The following is a 6,000-nucleotide window of genomic DNA, read 5'->3' as shown; positions in this document are numbered from 1 at the left end:
TTTAACCTTAATCCCTAACCTCACTGTGATTTTATTACCGTAATCTGGTCCCGAATGGGTTTAGCCCTCCAAGACGCTGGACAAGGACAACAGCAGAAGGACTGTTGAGAGAGGAAGAGTTGTACGAGGGTAGATAATCCTTACTGAAGGGGATTTTAGCATCGTTTATATTTCCACATGCTTCAGATCCAGCATCAATTTACTCGTGCTGTATTTCTGCAAACATAAGCAGTGACATGCCTATGAGCAGGGCACGTCAATAATTAATGATGAAACAAACAGAGCATGCCAAGATGGTCAGATATACAGTATAACTGCAAAATTCCAACATATTCACTTACTATTAAAAAAAATTAAAGAATCACCTTGAGGAGGAAAAATGCCTCGGATAAGCAGAAGAAAATGGATGGCTGGAAGAGCATAATATACAGTGGCTGAAATACGTATTTAACACGTCACCATTTTTCTCACTAAATATATTTCCCAAGGTGCTATTGACCTGAAGATTTCACCAGATGGGAATGATCCATCAATAATCCATACATACAAAGAAAGTAGAAGTAATAAGATCAAAAATTAAGTTGCGTGTAAAAAATGTGTAATGACACAGGGAAAAAGTATTGAACACATGAAGAAAGGGAGGTGCAAAAAGGCATGAAAAGCAGAGACAACACATAAAATCTATCAATAATCAAACAGCAAACCAGCCCCTTGTCAGTGCAAATGAATATCAGCTGGTTCAGTCTTAATTGATGGCCTAAAAAAGGTCTCATTGCCAATGTGTGAGTCAAGACACATCTCATGATGGGTAAGAGCAAAGAGCTGTCTCAAGACCATCCCAAACTAATTGTTGTAAAACATAACGATGCCATTGATTACAAACGCATATCTAAGCTTCTGAATGTTCCAGTGAGCACCGTTGGGGCCATAATAATAATACGTAGGTGGAAAGCCAATCATACCACCATAAATTTGCCTCGATCAGGTGCTCCTCGCAAGATTTCTGACAGAGGAGTGCAAAGAATAATCAGACGACTTGTCCAAGAGCCAAGGACCACCTGTGGAGAGCTTCAAAAAGACTTCAAAAATCTTCAAAAATTACTGCCATAAGGAAATCAGTGAGTAATGTAGTCCGCCGCCATGGCTTGTATGCTCGATCACCACGCAAGACCCCATTGCAGAAAAAAAAGCATGTCAAAGCTCTGAAAATTTGCTGAATAACATTTGGACAAGCCAGTTAAATACTGGGAGAATATAGTCTGGTCGCAAAATTTAATTGTTTGGATGCCATAATGCACACCACGTTTGGAGGAGAAATGGCACTGCGCATCACCCTAAAAACACCATATCAACAGTGAAGTTCAGAGGCGGAAACATGAGGGTATGGGGCTGATTTTCAACAAATGGTACTGGTAAACTTCACATTATTGAAGGAATGATGAATGGACAAATGTACCAAGACATTCTTGACAAAAATCTGCTGCCATCCACGAGGATGATGAAAAGGAAATGAGGGTGGACATTTCAGCAGGATAATGATCCAAAACATAAAGCCAAGGAAACTCTCAATTGGTTTCAAAGAAAAAAAAAATAAGTTGCTCGAATGGCCCAGCCAATCACCTGACTCAAATCCAATCAATAATCTATGGGAAGAACTGAAACTCAAGGTCCGTAAAAGAAGCCCACGGAAACATCAAGATTTGAAGATTGCTTGTGTGGAGGAATGTGCCAAAAATCACACCAGAGCAATGCGTGCGACTAGTTTCTCCATACAGGAGGCGCCTTGAAACTGTTATTGCAAACAAAGGCTTTTCTGCAAAGTATTAAATAAATACCAGTTAGCGTTTTCAATACTTTTTCCCTGTGTCATTTCACATTATTACACACAACTTAATTTCTGATCTTATTTGTTCTACTTTCTTTGTATGTATGGATTACTTGGGTTCTTCCCAACATCTGGTGAAATTTTCCAGTCAATAGCACCTTTGGAAATATATTTAATGAGAAAAATGTTGATGTGTTAAATACTTATTTCAGCCGCTGTATTTGATTAGGTTGCTTTATTATGTTCATGCAAGTAAAGAATTACTGTATGTGTGCCACACTCACTCAACTCACTAAACTAAAGATTTGTATGGAAATATTAATTGAACAGCTTTTTGCAGTAACAACATCAACGCATTTTGTTTAAAGTAACATTTCGCCTGTACCCAAAAAATTAAGGATACTGTCTATACAATATCCTTCTATTCCAAACAGAGTTGTCAGCAGAATTGAGTTTGGCATCAATTTTAGCATTTGACAACAAATGCAATATTCTGCTAATGGGAGAAGCTATCATTGGTAGCACAGGACTAACCACTTGCAACATGGCTAATAATGGCATACAGTAGATATACCTGTTCTGTTAAAAAAAAAATCAAAATAAAACTTATTGTTTTGTCTCCTTGTTTATTAGCAGCTGTTTAACTAATGTTAGCTCATGTATAGTAAACTTTTCTGTGTGGTTTCACTACTTTTCCAACGTAACAAATGCACATACACAATTTCAACTATCTTGTTGTTTTGTTTCTTCATTCTCTATTTTTTTTCGGGCATGCCCTGAGTGATAGGTCTCCTTCATTTTGTTGTACTGTAGGTGACTTTCCAACAAACCTGCTCAAAGGGGGCTCTCCGAATCCCAACGCGTCAATGCCCGGTTCCAGTTGTATTGTTGATATGGACCAATACCAGCTGTCTCTTGGGGCCCACCATCCAGCAACAGCTAATAAGGGTCCATATGCAGGGGTTCCGACAGCAACATGTTGTCGTTACAGCGCTTTGTCACTGATATACTGTAGGCCAATGTCTGCCATCAACCACAGCCCCCTTAGGCAATTGCTTGGCTTGCCTGTCCTTTTGTGGTACCGCTGATCATGTTTTGACTTGATTTTTTGTTCCCACAGAACAGAGAATATATGCCTGTGAGAGTATTATATGGAGTACTGGAACCCTTGATAAGGGCTGTTTGGTCCCTGTATGACCGGTGTTACAGTCCGGATCGTAAATCTGATTCATTTCCGGTGAGGGTTGGACTCCGCCAAGGCTGGTCTTTGTCACCGATTCTGTTAATTACCTTTATGGACAGATTTTCTAGGCACAGCTGAGATGTTGAGAGCGTCCAGTTTGGTGGCCTCACTATTGCGTCTCTGCTTTTTGCAGATTACAGCTATGTGGTTCTAATGGCTTCATCAAACCGTGAGCTTCAACTCTCGCTGGAGCATTTCACAGCTCTGCAAATCTGAGGCGATGGTCCCCGTCGGAAAAGGGTGGAGTGCCTTCTCCGGGTCGAGGCAGAGATCCTGCCCCAAGTGGAGGAGTTCAATTATCTTGGGGTCTTGTTCACAAGTCAGGGAAGAATGGAGCAGGAGATCAATAGGTGGATTGGTGCAGCGTCTGCAGTGATGCAGAGTCTGTATCGGTCTGTCGTGGTGAAGAAGGAGCTGATCGGAAAGGTGACGCTCTCGATTCACTGGTCGATCTACGTTCCTACCCTCACCTATGGTCACGAGCTGTGTGTCATGACAGAAAGAACAAGATCATTGATGCAAGTGGCCAAAATTAGTTTCCTCCTCCCTTAGTGATAGGGTGACAAGCTCCGTCATCTGGGACTGGGTAAGACTCGAGTCGCTGCTCTTCTGCATCAAAAGGAGCCAGATGAGGTGGCTCGGGCATCTAATTAGGATGCCCCCTGGACGGCTCGCTGGTGAAGTATTCCGGGCACGTGAGGCCTCGGGGACAACCCAGGACACGCTGCTGAGACTACGTCTCCTGTCTGGCCTCGGATCCTCCAAGAGGAGCTAGACTAAGTGGGTGGGGAGAGGGACGTTTGGGCTTCCCTGCTTCAGCTGCTGCCCCGCGACCCAACTCCGGATAAGCAGAAGAAAATGGATGGTTGGATGGATGGATTAATTTATATCACCAAATTCATCCATCCATTTTTATTTGAACAGTTTGGTGTTTAAATATACAATGTTTGATTGTCTTTTGCTTTATGTGTCAATTTCATGTTAAACTTCGACTGGGAGTGACAAATAAACAGCTTGAAGCAAGCACGTTTTGCCTCTTACTTGGAGAATCTATTGTATTCTTTTGCTATAGAACTGAGTGATGATTTGGACTGGCAAAGTCCAGGAATCATCATCAGCAAACCACAGGGTACATTCAGACAAGCATCCATCCATTCATCCATTTTATAGAACATTTACCCTCATTGGGTTGCGGGTGAACTGACGATATCGCAGCTTACTTTGGATGAGAGGCGGGGTACACCCTGGAATGGTGGAAGCTGGGCCAGTCAAAAGGCACACATAAACAAACAGCCATTAGCATTTTGGAGTCTTCAATTTACTGTACTTAACATGTTTTTTGGAATGTGGAAGGAAGCCAGAGTAGCCGTAGAAAAACTGTGCAAGCACAGGGAGGGCATGAAAACTCACAGGAAGGAGAAATCCAAATCTCAGAGCTGTGAGGCAGATGTGGTTTAGGGGGGTGCTGAGCTCCCAGCCAGGCAAGGTAAATTTCACAGTTTTGTACATCCATCCCATCCATCCATTTTCTGTACCGCTTATCCCCACGAGGGTCGCGGCAGTTTTGTACAATTTAACCTAATTTCATCCCCACATTTCTGTTGGAAAAACGTAACACTTTTTGGGAAAGTCTGTGAGTAAACTGTCAAATCCGGTAAACCGTTTTTAAATGTTGAACCACAGCGAAAGAAGAATGGATTGGTCAAGAGCTGTGGGTCGTGACCGAAAGAATAAGATCCCGGATACAAGCGGCCGAAATGAGTTTCTTCCGCAGGGTGTCCGGGCTCTCCCTTAGAGATAGGGTGAGAAGCTCGGTCATCTGGGAGGATTTCAGAGTAGAGCCGCTGCTCCTCCACATCGAGAGGAGCCAGATGAGGTGGCTGGGGCATCTGATTCGGATGCCTCCCGGACGCCTCCCCAGTGAGGTGTTCCGGGCACGTCCCACTGGGAGGAGACCCCGGGGACGATCCAGGACATGCTGGAGAAACTACATCCTTCGGCTGGCCTGGGAACGCCTCGGGATTCCCCCGGAAGAGCTGGATGAAGTGGCTGGGGAGAGGGAAGTCTGGGCGTCCCTGCTAAAGCTACTGCCCCCGCGACCCGACCTCGGATAAGCGGTAGAAAATGGATGGATGGATGGAACAGTTTGTCTGAATTTCTATTTCCATTTATCAAATTATGTCAGGAACATTATCATAGGAAAGTTATTGCAGTATGTAATGTAAATAAATAAATATAATAATTCTGCAAATTGTTCAGTTTCACAGCATAATCATTGCTCTGTAATCGTGATCCCTAATAAATTATGGCTTCAAGATTTTATTTTACTGTATTTATTATTATTATTATTCAACTTTGTAATGGTGGATGCATTTGCAGCCAAATGTCTTCTCTTGCATGCTCTTTTTCTATTTACTGTATCCACTATTGATGCTGAAATTATGCAAATTCCCCATTGGAGGACGAATAAAAGTTATCGTATCTTCTAAATATTAATTATATGAATATACTTTTAAGGCATCACAGTGGACAACTGGTTAACACATCTGCCTCAGAGTTCTGAGGACTGGGGTTCAAATCCCAGTCCCACCAGTGTGGAGTTTGCATCTTCTCCCCGTGCCTGCGTGGGTTTTCTCCAGGTACTCCAGTTTCTTGCCACATTCCAAAAACATGCGTGGTAGGTTGATTGAAGACTCGAAATTGTCCCTAGGTGTGAATGTAAGTGTGAATGTATGTGCCCTGCGATTGGCTGGCGACCAGTTCAGGGTGTACCCCGCCTCTCGCCTGAAGATAGCTGGGATAGGCTACAGCATGCCCTAGTGAGGATAAGCGGTGTAGAAAATGGATGGAGGATGGATATACATTTCAATTTATAGGCCCATTTTCTTAAGTGACGTAGGAGCAGGGACGTACTAATTCATTTCCAATTTCC

This window comes from Phycodurus eques, chromosome 5, assembly GCF_024500275.1.
Source record: "Phycodurus eques isolate BA_2022a chromosome 5, UOR_Pequ_1.1, whole genome shotgun sequence".
Lineage (NCBI taxonomy): Eukaryota > Metazoa > Chordata > Actinopteri > Syngnathiformes > Syngnathidae > Phycodurus > Phycodurus eques.
This window is presented reverse-complemented; position numbering follows the sequence as displayed.